Source organism: Humulus lupulus, chromosome 2 (assembly GCF_963169125.1).
Source record: "Humulus lupulus chromosome 2, drHumLupu1.1, whole genome shotgun sequence".
Lineage (NCBI taxonomy): Eukaryota > Viridiplantae > Streptophyta > Magnoliopsida > Rosales > Cannabaceae > Humulus > Humulus lupulus.
Genome location: NC_084794.1, coordinates 32,412,893 through 32,427,861, shown reverse-complemented (window position 1 = coordinate 32,427,861; position 14,969 = coordinate 32,412,893).

Here is a 14,969-nt window from a genome sequence, read left to right as displayed (position 1 = left end):
AACGTTTAATATATATGTTGGGATCCCAAAATTATAATTTCATAGTCTATTACAAGAAAATATTTAAAACAGGCCGTTCTATGCGACAAAACAGGGTTTAACCCTAGTTCCTTCTCAACCTCGGCCGTGGTGGACGAGCAGCTGCATATGTACACCTCATCACCTAAGCTCTTCAACTCAAGGATGGCCCAGCTTTCTTTTGCCTTTACCTGCACCACATAGCACCCGTGAGCCGAAGCCCAGCAAGAAAACACAATATAACATGATATAATATCAACAGTGATTGTATTACTTATTCAGGACCAACAGTTCAAAAAAATAGGCGACTATCACAAAAGTCACAAATATGGGGACAACACCTTTTAGCCATGTGATGATAGGATCACCAGGGCTTAACAAATAATTGAGCATCTCACTAGATTTAGCAGGATAGGTGCATGGTGATTAGTCACCAACATAACCTTCCTCCTGACTCTAGAGTCATAACTATGGAATAGCGTTCCCTAGCCATGTGACAAACAGTCACCGGGGCCATATGCCCTGGCTCTGAATAACTAGTCTCAGACTAGCCAAGCGCTTATAATTTTCATTGACCTTCCGGTCGGTCCAGCATTAATACCCCATATGAGTCATTCAATGCTGATATCGATTAGATCTAATCTTCATTTGGCTCAGCGTTCACAACGCTTTGCCATTTTTGACTCTTAGGTCAGTAAAACACGACCAGTGTTCAACTCATTGTGAACTTGACTAATAAATCATAGTCTCACAGATGGATCTAACACCATTGCCGATTCTGACTAATAAGTCAGTGCCACACACAAGTAAGCCATGCCACCAAACATGTATCACATATCCAATATCCATAACAAGGTATTCAGCATGCTTACCTAACAAGTACTAGTACAATTAGGACTATGCACGAACACAGAGGCTCAAGCTCTGAACAACATCATACTCAATATGTAAAGCATATCTGAATCACATGTTTCTCGTGCATCATATGCATTATATTCAACAATCCAACATGCACCAATAATAGCCATGCATGTCATACTTAGTAATCAACCAACATGCATCAAGAATAGCCATGCATGTCACATATACACAAGGTGAAGTTTTCTTACCTCAGATTCGAGCTAGAACCAATATAAGAATGACCCTTGAGAACGATCAACCTTTAAGCCCTTAGTGGTCACCTAATCATAACCAAATATGGGACACCATCAATAAAATAATCAACATAGGTTACCAAACCAAAATCTAGCCTTTGGGACATAACCCAAACTAATCCAAGTAGTAGGAACACTCCCGAGGCCTATAGCTAAGTTCCCGAGATCAAAACGAGCAAACGGGGTGAAAACAGGGCAAGGGATGCGGCCCTGGCACCTTGGGCCGCGACCCCCAGAATTTTCTGAGCAAGGGTCGCGCCGCCCAGCAGGTTCACTCCATCCACCTGCTTCTTTAAAGCAGGGCCGCGGCCCCAAACTCTGGGCCATTCCTAAACGTGTTTTTAACACTCCAAAGCCTCCAAAATCATACCCAAACATATCCCAATCATCAAAACAAAGTTCCCAAGCTTCCCAAAGCTCCATAACCCTCATAACCCAAGGTTCAAACCAACCAAAAACTCAACAATTCACAAAGTCCAATTCTAAGCTTAAAAACTTTAGAAACTCAAAACTTCAAACTTAGATTACCTTTGATTGGGTTGTTTTATATCAAATCCTTTGGTTAAGAAGCTTCTAATCTTTCCTAGGATCGCTATGCCTCGACCCTCGCTTGATTCCGACTCCTAGAACTCGAAATTCCTTTAAGAAAGCTTCGAACGGTAAAATGGGCTATCGGGAAGGGAGAGAGAGATTTTCTAACGTACGTTCCTATCTGAAAAGCTACTTCAAGCAAGTAACCTCAAATAAAACCTAAGGCTCGGGGTCCCAAAAACACCCCCGGGGACATTATAGTCAAAACTTCCAGAATTCCATCCTGATCTCAAATACTCCCAATTTACCATCAAATAAACATTTATATTACCCCGAAATTGACCCCGTTATGACAAAACCGCTAACTCATAATCTAGGATCGTCTCATGCCGAAGAGCTCGAATATATCTCCATAATAATAGAATCTCATTCACAAATTACAATATGCACCCAATTTACAAATATGCCATCAACAGGCCAAATTACCAAAATGCCCTTATCATTATAAATACCCCCATATGCATGAATTTATCATCATATAATAATATAATTCACATTAACACACATATGATCATTTAATATCATAATAAATTAATTATGGCCCTCTCGGCCTCCTAATCAAGGTCCTAACCCTTATTAGGAAATTCGGGGCATTATAGTTTCAAGAGAGAAGCTTGAGAGAAAGTGTGTGTTCTTTCTTATTCTGGGGAATTCTAGTGTCTAAGGCAATCTAAATCTATCCCCAGCTGTAAAATGACAAAATTGTCCCCAAGACCAATCCTATCTTTCTAATACCAACAAGGGCAAAATTGTCATTTGCCAGATCCTGCTAATTCCTCGAGTATTCCTATAAATCCCCATTTAATCCCGACATACCCAGAAAATTGCTAAATCTCTACCCGTTTCCCGGTAATCCCAAACACATACTATATCCCCAAAATACCCCATAGGCCTACCCTGAGTTGGGTATTCGACCTCGTTGTGACTATTTCGCTATTCTGCTCCCTAGGACCGTCTCAGATCACACATCACAAATAAATCTCCAAAATCTTGTGGTCTTAAGCACAACAAATATGCCCTCAACGGGCCAAAATTACAAATATGCCCAACTAACCAAAATGGCCCATGCACATATTTAATTCACCTAAACATGCATTTCTAATCACATAATCAATTAATCCACGTAATAACATAATTAAATCAATTATTTCCCTCTCGACACGCTAATCAAGACACTAAGCCTTATTAGAAAATTTGGGACGCTGCAGGTTTTTACCTTAAAGTTTTGGGAAAGTCTACAACGTGCTATGGGAACTAAGTTAAAGTTAAGTATGACATTTCACCCTCAAACTGATGGTCATTCAGAACGCACCATCCAGATATCAGAAGATATGCTGACGGCATGTGCATTAGATTTCTCAGGATCATGGAGCAAATGTCTATCGTTAATAGAGTTCTCTTACAACAACATTTATCAAGCTACGATAGGAATGAAACCTTATGAAATGCTCTACGGAAGGAAGTCTCGATCACCACTTCATTGGGACGAGTTTGGTGAAAGATGATACTTAGGACCCGAGGCCGTAATAGAAGCGACAGAAGTAGTAGAAAAGATAAAACAAAGAATGATTGTTGCTCAAAGTCGCTAGAAGAGCTACACCGACGCTAAGAGGCGAGACGTTGAGTTTTTAGTAGGCGATCAAGTTTTTCTCAAAGTATCTCCGATGAAGGGAATCATGTGTTTCAGAAAGAAAGGAAAGTTAAGCCCAAGGTTTATAGGTCATTTTGAGATATTTGACAAAGTAGGACAAGTAGCATATCAGTTGGTCTTATCGCCATCATTAGCTGAAACGCATAATGTTTTCCATATATATATTGAGAAAGTATGTATCAGATACATCATATATGCTCAATTACGAGGATTTAGAGTTGAAGCAGGATTTCAGTTATGAAGAATGGCCAGTACACGTTCTAGAATGGGGAACTAAGGAGTTAAGGTCCAAAAGTATCCCTATAGTTAAAATCATGTGGAGCCATAGCACTGAAAGAGAGGCAACGTGGGAGTTGGAGGAATATATGAGGAAACAGTATCCCGAGGTATTCGGTAAATAAAATTTCGAGGATGAAATTTTTTTAAGGGGGGAAGATTGTAATAACCAAGGTTATTATTTTATTATAAGCTCGTTAATTATGACCATAGGTTAGTTTTATTAGTTTATAGTTATAACTTGAGTGGTGGAATTGAAAAGATTTCTTTGAGTTTAATTATTTATTTTATGATATGATTTCTATGACTTAGAAAATAATTATAATGATTATGTTTAGTATTTATAAGATTTTATCATATGATGGAATTAGTGTATATTTTTAAGTTTTTATAAAAATTATGTGCACATGTTATTTTGCAATGACCCAAATTTCCTAATAAGGCCTAGGGCCTTGATTAGGGGGCCAGGATGGCAAATCTTGGAATTATATGATTACATGATATTTATGTGTATCATTATGTGAATATGTGAGTTATATTATAATATGACTAGATATGCATATTTAGGTGTATTAAATATGCATGTGGGCCAATTTCTGAGTAATTGGGCAATTTTCATATTTTGGCCATTTCAGGTATATTTGGCATATATGTGGTATGTGTGTGGTGTATCATTATTAGTTGGTTATGCTAGGGTTACTCAGCATGGGATGATCCTAGGAGGCAAGCTAGTGGGAAAGTCACAACGGGATTCATACTTGACTTGGAGTGAGTCAAGGGGTATTTAGTACATCACCAATATATTGGGTAATGAGAATAAATATTTGATGATGAATTGGGAGTTAGTAAGACCAGGGGAAATTCTGGGAATTTTGACTATTTTACCCCCGGGGGCGTTTTCGGGACCCTGAGCATTAGGATTTGCTTGAGGTTACTCAAGCTTGAAGTAACATGTCAGAAACATAAAAAAAAAGCGTTCAATACTTTTTCTCTCTCTCATGTTCCATTTTTGACACTGTTAGCATTTTCGAAGGAAACTTGAGCTCTAAGACTCGGATTCAGGCAAGGATTGAGGCATAATGATTCTAAGGAAGATTATAAGCTTATTAGCTTGAGGTTTTAGCGAGAAACAACATAATCAGAGGTAATTTAAGCTTTGAATTCCTGAGTTTATTCTCTATTCTCGGTGTTCTTGCGTTTTACAAACTCAAGACTTGGATTATGAGTTCCTATGGGGATATTGGGTATTTGTTGTTGTTTTAATGTTTCTAAGCTATTGGGTGAACTGTTTGGGGGATTAAAATGTTGATTTGAGGGGCTAGGGACCTGTTGGGTCAGATTTGGAGCTTTGAAGCTTGAAGAGCACAATGTTAGAAACCCATAATTCTGGTTTGAGCGTTGTAGAGCTAGTTTGGTAGTGCTACAACACTGGGTTCTCTATTTGGGGGATGAAGTGTGGACTATAGCGCCCAATAGGTAGTGTTGTAGCACTACACAGTCTTCAGAACGTGGTTTTTTTGGGTACTTTTTGGGGTTTTGACCCGAGGGCTCGGGGGATGTTCTCACCACCCTGTTTGGTGGGATTGGAGGTCCCGAGAGCGCGGGATCGATCCCAAGATTAGGTTTTGGAACATGAACACATTGAACCACCATTTATGGTTGTGACTAGGTTATCGCTAGGGGCTTGGAAACAAGATCATGCTCGAGGGTCGTTCATTGATAACCTGTGCTTGGACCAAAGGTAAGAAAATTACATCCAGTATGTGATGCATGAGATGCATATGATACATATGGTTATGGCATGACATGAATGTTGAATATGGAATTGATCTGAGCTTGAGTCTCTGTAATTGTACATGATTTTGATTATGCTTGTGATTATCGGTTAAGCATGTTGAATGTCTTATATCTAGATGTTTTAATGTGCATGGTTATGATTATGCTGGTAATTGTTGATGAGGCATGTTGTGTGCTCTATATATGGACATTGATTGCATAGTAAATGCATAGAAGCTTTACTTATCTGTGTATGGTACTGACTTATTAGTCAACAATGACAATGGTGTCAGTGTTGATTGTGAAGCTGTGACTTATTAGTCAAGTTCGGCAGTGGTACTGGGCACTGGTAGTATGGTATTGGCTTATGTCAAGAACGGTATTAGCGTGTTTAATGCAAGCCAAAAAGATTAGATCTAATCCACATAAGCATTATCAACATAAGTATGAAATGCTTGATCGACCCTAAGTTCGATGAAAACAAAAGCGTTTGTCTTGTCTAAAGGCTAGTTACATAGAGCCAGGGCTATAAGCTCAAGTGACTGATACGCCACATGGCTAGGAGGGCGTGGGACCTCAGAGATAGACTGATCAGTCATCTACTCAGAGATAGAATTATTCGTCATCTATACGAAGATAGAATTATCAGTCATCTAAACAAAGATAGACTTATCAGTCATCTATACAAAGATGGACTTATCAGTCATCTACACAGAGATAGACTTATCAGTCATCTATATAGAGATGGACTTATCAGTCATCTACACAGAGATAGACTTATCAGCCATCTAAACAGAGATAGACTTATCAATCATGTATACAGAGATGGACTTATCAGTCATCTTCATAGAGATAGACTCATCAGTCATCTATACGGAGATAGACTTATCAGTCATCTAAACAGATATAGACTTATCAGTCATCTACACAAGGAAGGACTTATTAGTCATCTATACAGAGTATGACTTATTAGTCATCTATTCAGAGAGAGACTTATTAGTTGTCTACCTCAGAGAGACTTATTAGTCAACTACCTCAGAGTGAGAGACTTATTAGTCATCTACTCAGAGCACAGGATTTCACAAACATTTATTTGTACCTGCTTGCATGCATGAGTAGGGTTATTACTGCTAGGCATGCCTATTATGATTAGTGACATGTTATTACATATTTATGAGGATGTTTAAGTTTTCTTGCTGAGCTTCGGCTCACGGTTGTTATGTGGTGCAGATAAAGGCAAAAGAAAGCTGGACCATTCTTTGTTGGAGAGCTTAGGTGACGATGTGTACATATGCGGCTGCTCAACCACCACGACTGAGGGTTTAAAGAGGAACTAGGGTTAAACCCTATTTTGCCGCTTAGGTCGCTGGTTGTAAATCTTTTATTGTAATTAACCTTTAAATTATATTTTGGGATCCCAATGTATACAGCAAACGTTTTAGTGAAACATTGTATCTTTGACCAAAAAATTTAACCCTAAACCTTTAATCATACTTAGTTACACGATTATGACCAAATGGCTCAGTTAGCAAGTTTATCACTGTTTAAAATGCACAACGTAACAGTCCATGGGTAGTAGGGCGTTACATATTTGGTGGTTTAAGAAGTAACATCTGGCATTAAAATCAAGTCCAAATTATTGGAATATACTAGCATAGCCAAACTTCCCTATATTTTTATTAGGTGGAATATTTCATGAATTAATTAAATAAGTAACAAAGTTAAATTGAAGTTAACCAAGTTGAAGACAACATAGTCATAGGCGTGTAGCATAGAAATAGGATAGATTTTGACTCATTTTTTATTTACACGATAGGTGTCACACTAAGCTTGAATCAAGTTACCAAGTTGGTGATAGTTGAAACCATTTTAAGAGTTTGAATTTGCAATCGTACATGTGTAGGTGTGGGAGAGTTTTTTGAGGAACAAGAAGAGACTTTTGTTGGAAAAACAATCAGAGTGCACAACAAAAATGGTGTGGTGGACTCAGTTTATAAACACAAAAAAATTACATCTATCATATAAATAATTAATATGTTCAAGAAAACATCCAGACATAAACATTAATATACAATATTATTAATCATGTAATATATATATATAAATATACACATACTTATATATATATCATATGCACACGTATACAAATATTCAAGAACAGAAATATTTACTTCTTGAAGCTTATCAAGTGTCATTGAGTCTTTTCGTTTATATATATATATATCGATCTTCCTATCCAATGCTTTGAGTACTCAAACCACGATCTTCCGGAGTGCTCTCTACTCCTCAAGATGAGTGTGGGCACATAGAAAATATGTGTTTGTAATCACAAGTATACCTCAACACATGAGAACTTGGATTATGGCTTGAGTAGGGTTACAATAAAAGAAGAAGATGATGGCAATTTCTTGTTTGACAAATTATGAAACTTTTTCTGAATCTCCGCTTTTTTTTTCTTCTTCTTGTTATTATATAATATATATATATAGAAAGAGAGAGAGAGAGATTATATATTACCTTATTATTCCTAATAATGATAGTAATATATTAATAATATCATAATGATGATAGAAATTGATTTAGGTAAATATCTAACTTACCAAATTTGAAAATATCTATTTTCAAATTATTAATTAAATAAATAAAAATAGAGTAAAAACAATGCTGATAATTTATGAGTCCACTGCTACACGCATGGCACAGTCCTTGGACTGTGTCATGCGTGTATAGCAGTATTCCCTTTCAGCGATATTACATTTTTCTTTTATTAATTTATTTAATTAAAATCAATCATTCCACAAAATATGCTATTATCTTTTTAAGGAAAAAATCCCAACCATATTCCAAAATTTAAATTTTAAATTCAAAATTCAAAATTCAAATTCAAATTGATGATCATCATTATCATCATCTTTTTAAAATTCAATAAATCAAAAACTATTTTGACTTACCAATTTTATTTTCTCCCACTCAAATAAAATAATTAATTTCAAAATTTTATTTATTTATTTATATATATTTAAATCAATAAACATATTTTCAAAAATTTAATAATTAATTTCAAATTAATTATTCAACCTTAATTATCATATAATTGTATATTTGACCCAAAGAATAAAATTCTTCTCAAATTTATAAATTACAGTTTTACCCTTGTATCAACTCTTACCTTGATATGGTGTTGATAGAGCCGCCCTAGGGACCTATGGACCTATAATATCAAGCTCCAATAAATATTAGATTATTAATCAAAGCTCTTTGATTAAATAATCATATTTATTAATCTCATGATTACTCCACTATAAATATGAGATTGAACTCGTGATAATTATATACATATATTTACAACGTACTTTATTAAAGAATAAAGTGTCCATTGGTATAATCATTACATACAACGTTAATCCTCTATTAATGGTTCATAATTAAAAGGGAATAAAACTACCATTTTACCCTTTTTAACTATATCGTGTTCCTTGTGTACCATTGACTTTACTAGTGAAGGTTGTGTCACAACAAGTTTGCAACGTGAGCTCTCATAAATTTTTCAGTTTCAAAAGTCAACCCAATAGGGAACCATTATTCAATCTATACGAAGGTATAGATTTTATATATATTAAATTATGTTCCCAGCCATATATATCATCGAGTCCCCAAAACAATTGTTCATAGCCTGATCATTCTAACAAATCTTAACGCATGAATCAAAGAATTATTTGACATATATAGGTGTTTATAGTAACCTCAAGATTAAGATCATCGTGTATATGATCGTCGTTTGATGTGTTGTATTAATACTACGAAACGATGTTCAAATAACTATTAACAAATCACATCCGGTCCAATTCTATATATCACTATATATAAAGTACCTTCACTAAAGTTTCCTACCACACTAGTGACCCGGATCTAGGTTAGTTGTATTCATAATACTAGCAAACCGTACTAGCAGTAATTAATCTAAAGATTCGATAACTTTATTTTACTGCGAACTGTTTAAAGTTTATTATCTTAATCTCGATCCTCTCATACCAATGAGATTAAGAACACATAGATAACTTTGGAATATTCTAATATTTACTTAATATCATCAATATAATATCAGACATAGTCTATATATACTAATTAATTTCAATTATTTATTTCATTTTAAACATTTGTCAACTACAGTTGTTTTAAGGGCATTATTCCCAACAACTTTGACTACTTATAGTTATAGATGAGTATGTGTGGCATTAAGTGAGTGTTTGTAGCACTCTGAATGGGTAAAAGGGGGGCTGGACAAAACTATATACAGTGGAAGGAAGGTTTAAAATTTAAAAACGGGTTAAATGGTGGAGGAGAAAATCAAGGAAAGGAGTTGGGTTTGAAGCCTATAAATGGAGCATTTCACATCACCATTTTTCACACTCAAAACAAAGATTTCAAGCCTCTCCATTTTCGAAAACCATATCTCTCAAAGTTTTCATCTTTTTTCCCCATAAACACACCATATAGCTAAACTTCTATCGCCTTTCTAGTGCTCGAAATTTTTTTTTCTTCTATTTTCTCTATAAAGCCTCAAACACTATAAGCCATCATAAACTCTATATAGCCAAAATTACATAGTATCAAGCTCTTAGTATTGTTGTTGGAGGTAGGAACTTTTGGTGGAGGCTCGAGATTTAGGAAGTATTGATCTTTTGGTTCTAGGGTTAAGGTATGAATTTTACAAGGTTTAGAATTCTTGAAAGTTTAGTTATTATAGTCTCTAATCTTAAATCTTTTATGTTATATATAAGGTTTTGGGCGAGATCTACTAGTACAAGTAATCTCTTTTTCTTCTCTTATTCCACACTCAAGGTCAGGAAAATTAGATAGTTTTAGTTATGACATTTTAAGTGATTTGTAATACCCTAACATTTCAGGTACAAAAGAGATAAGTGTAGGATGACCTAAGGTGTTCAGAATTTGTATGACTGTAGAGTCCAAGAACTTTACTTAGCTAGTTAGATAGTAGTATTATAGTATTTATAGTATTATCTTTATGACTGTGGATTTTTGGTTCAGACCGGGAATTATTTGGACACTCATAGTAGTACTTGTAGATTTTCTAAGTTTAACCTATAGTTTAAGAATATTAATGTTAACCTAAGGTTTGATTAATATGGTTGATATTAAGGATAATATTTATTAAATGGTTTAGATAAGAACCAATATGATTTTAAGCGCATGTTATGTATGGGTGATTAAAGGATTAAGTATTTTGAGGATTAAATTTAATAAGGGTAAAGTTTGAATGCTCTAAGGTCAGTCAGCAGCTTTGAATACATTTAAGGGCTTAGTCAAGGCTGTTTACTCAATTTGAATTAAGCTAAAAATGTGTAATTTCGTGTTTAAATAATCAGCGAATGCCGATATATCGCAGCTATAGGGGGCGATATATCGCAGCACGTAGATGCGGAAAACACGAAACGATGCACGTTTGCCTCGGGCATATTGGTCCAGGCGATATATCGCCTATAGGAGGCGATATATCGCCTCCTTCAACATATTTTGAATGCTTTTGAATTCGTTTTCCATTCAACCTTTTGATAAGTCCAACACCTTTTTGAACGAGTCTTCAGCCTCTGCTGAACGATTACTCAAATTATTTTCACCTAAAAAGCCATTATTTTTATTCAAGTTAAATTAAGATCCTTTCATTCCTAAACTCTATAAATAGGACCTAGTACCCATCCATTATTCATCTTTTGCTCTAAGTTCAGAGGATGCAAGTTGCTAGGTGAGTGTGAGAGTGTAAACACATGGGTGGGGAAATCATAAGCTTGATCATCATAAGCTTATCAAACACTTGGAGAAGTAAGGTTTCATAGTATTTCGATTCGAGGTTTAGATTGGTCTTACAAGTCTTCAAGGTATTTCCACACTCTAGTTCATTTGTTTTATCTTCTTTAAAGTTCTCATAATCTTCTACCAGCCTTCTAACCTTATTCTTATTTTGGTTAGGAAATCTAAGAACTTGCACATAAGATTTTGGTAAGTATTTTCTCAATGGTTTAGTCCTTCCATTCCTTTAATTTCTCTTCTTCACTATACTCACTCTTTTTCAAATGGTTCATAGGAGTGTTCCAAAGTCCCACCTAAGGAAAATAGGATAGAAATTCATATGTTATATGTTTTATATGTTATCTTATGTTTCTTATGTTATGATAAGTGTTATGATATGTATGTTTGTAGGCTTGGGCATATGACCCATATGACTAACAAGACCCCAAATAGATTATGGGCATATGACCTGCTTAGCTAGTAGGACCCCATTAATCTCATGGGCATATGACTTGTTTAGTCTATGGGACCCCAAGTAATAATGGCCATTATAGTATGTGTATGATAAAAGTGTAATGTATGTTATGTTATGTTTTTATGTTTCTTATGAAATTGATGTATATGAACTATGTGGTAGATTTTCCTTGCTGGGCATTAGACTCATTCCTTTTTGTTTATATGTGCAGGAAAATAGCTATAGTGGCGGTAAGGTTCGTGGATGCTTAGGGAATGTGTATCAGTGATGAATGGATTCAAGGAGTCGAGAGTTCGATTTTCGAGGATGTAGTCTTCTTTTTATGGTTTTACATGTATTTTTCCGCACTTGTTATGTAACTCCTTTTTATTTTAAATTATGTTTTGTTTTTAAAAACAATGGGATCCCATATCCTACTTGACAATTTATGTAAGTAACTCTTATTTTTACAAGTTTCCTAATAAAGTTATGGTATTTTCACAATGTAAGTTTTATTAAGGATTAGTATGTTTAGTTTTCGTTAATGATCCAAAAGTCTAGAGTAGTTGGGTCATTACAGTTGGTATCAGAGAAACTGTTCCTTCGCATGAAGTTCTCCTTGATACACACACTCAAAAGCTCCGAATCTGACCGCCAAGTAAGTATTTAAGTTATAGTTATTTGTTTATGTATAGCTAACGATTTTTAGTATTTATGTTTTCAGTTAAGTATGAACGGAGCATTAAGCAATGAGGATATCCGAGCCATTAAGGCTTTAAAAAGAATAAGGGAACCAAGGAACACCGTAGGAACACTAGAGAAAATCACTCGGAGATTGATCTTGTTCCACAAAGAGATAGGTTACCTTCAAGAGTCTAAGCAAATCATGATGAGAGCTGCAGAACAATATGTCCTAGCAATTAGGCTTTTAAAAGATTTTCCTTCACTAATTTTAACTTTAGAAGAAATATGGGAGACTATAAATAATGATGATGACTTACAAGTAGCCCTAAGATATTATTCCCTCATACTTAAGTTCACCTATGATTTAGAGTTTCAATTCACTAATGAGCAACAACATAGGATCTTCTTGAATCTTCCGCGAGGAAATTTTGAGGCTCAAGACAATGACGATTACGAGGAGATAGATGACGATATGCTAGATGAAGGATCGGATGTAGAAGATCCCGATTTTTAGAATAGTAGTTTTCATTGTATGTTTTATTTCTTTCTTTATTTTATGATTGTAATAAGTGAAAACTGTTTTTCCAAATGAATAACATGCTATTTTATTATCATGTATGAGTTTGATTTTTTGCAATCATTATAAGTAATAAATAAAATGAATAATGACTAAGTTCGGTGAGGGTGGATACAAATCAATGAACCAAGTTTCCTTATTGAGAGTTAGGGGGACATAGTAGTGGGAACGATTTTACTGATCCCAGCCCTCCCTCAAAATGGTTAACTTTGGAATAAAGATAAGTTTCGAGCCTGAGAATTAAGTCATATAGGATGATTAGAAACACACTTAGAAAATAAAGATAACTTGTTTTTCTAAGTATAGAAACCCACTATAATAATAATAAAGACTTATATAATTTTTCATAAGAAGTCATAATAAATAGGTTCGAGATATGTTTGTTTTAGAATAAGTTTATGCCTTAGAGCCTATTAGGATAAGTGCTAACATGTCTCGACTGATAGAACTTTGTTGAAGATGTCACTCCAAAGATCTGCATGCACCAACGGAAACACCTCCAACGCCGTCCCAGCAACCAATGAAGTCCCTCCAGTTCGCCGAAGGGGAGTGCGTGCTACTGCCCGCCGCAACGCGCCGGCACCACCAGTTGACAACACCGTGGAGATCGCCAGACTGCGACAGCAAGTCGAGGAACTTTTGCAGCAACAACACCAGCAGGCTCAAACTCAGCCTCAGCCTCCGCCGCATCCGCAACAGCAGCCACAGCAAATGCCCCATCACCCCAACAAGTTAGTCCATATGGGGGATGGCCAGTGACGAACTACGCGCCACATCCAGTACCGAAAATGGAGTCAGTGTATGAAAGGTTCCGCAAACAGCACGCTCCAAACTTCGAAGGGACTACAGACCCCTTTGAGGCAGAAGAGTGGCTAAGGAACGTGGAGCCGATTCTGACGCACATGAATCTCAGTAATGCGGACCGCATATCCTGCGTCTCGTCATTACTCAAGAAGGATGCCAGAATATGGTGGGACTTAGTTCAGCAAACTAACGATGTCGCCACCATGATATGGATAAGATTTGTGGAGTTGTTCCACAAGAAGTATTACACCTCGACAGTCATCGCTAATGGAAGAAGAATATGCTCGTCAGTTCGACAGATTAGCCAAGTTTGCACCAGAGTTTGTTCCAACTGAATTGATGAGGGTGACCAAGTTCGTTACAGGACTTAGACCAAAGATTGAATTAGGGGTTAAGCTAGCAAACCCAGGGAAATACTACCTATGCCAATGTTCTAGAAATGGCAATAGAAGTAAAAAGGATTCAGATGAATGTTAGTGAAGAGAAGAGGGATTAAACGATGGTTCCAGACCAAAGTCTTTGCCTTGACCCAGGGAGGAACCCATGCTAGTAACAAGAACTTACAGGTCAGATCCTATCCTCGATAGTATATGTTCTAGCATCGCTTGATTTGGTAGCAATATACTCGTATATCTCGTTAGGAATGATAGAAAAACTAGACAAACCTTGTGAAAGATTTAGAACTAGGTTTGTAACCGAGTTGCCTTCGGGCAAAGTAGTTCTATCATCACGAATAGTACGAGGCGTACCGATCAAGATTGAGGACATAGAACTAGAAGGAGATGTAGAGTCCAAGAACTTTACTTAGCTAAGATAGATAGTAGTATGATAGTATTTATAGCATTATCTTTGTAACTGTGGATTTTTGGTTCAGACCGGGAATTATTTGGACACTCATAGTAGTACTTATAGATTTTCTAAGTTTAATCTATAGTTTAAGAATATTAAGTATAACCTAAGGTTTGATTAAAGTGACTGATATTAAGGATTATATTTATTATATTATAAGGTTTAGACATCAACCAATAGGATTTTAAGCACATGTTATGAATGGTAATTAAGGATTAAGTATTTTGGAGGATTAAATCTAATAAGGAGTAAAGTTTGAATGTTATAGGGTCAGTCAGCAGCTTTGAGTACGTTGAGGGCTTAGTCAAGGCTGTTTACTCCATTCAA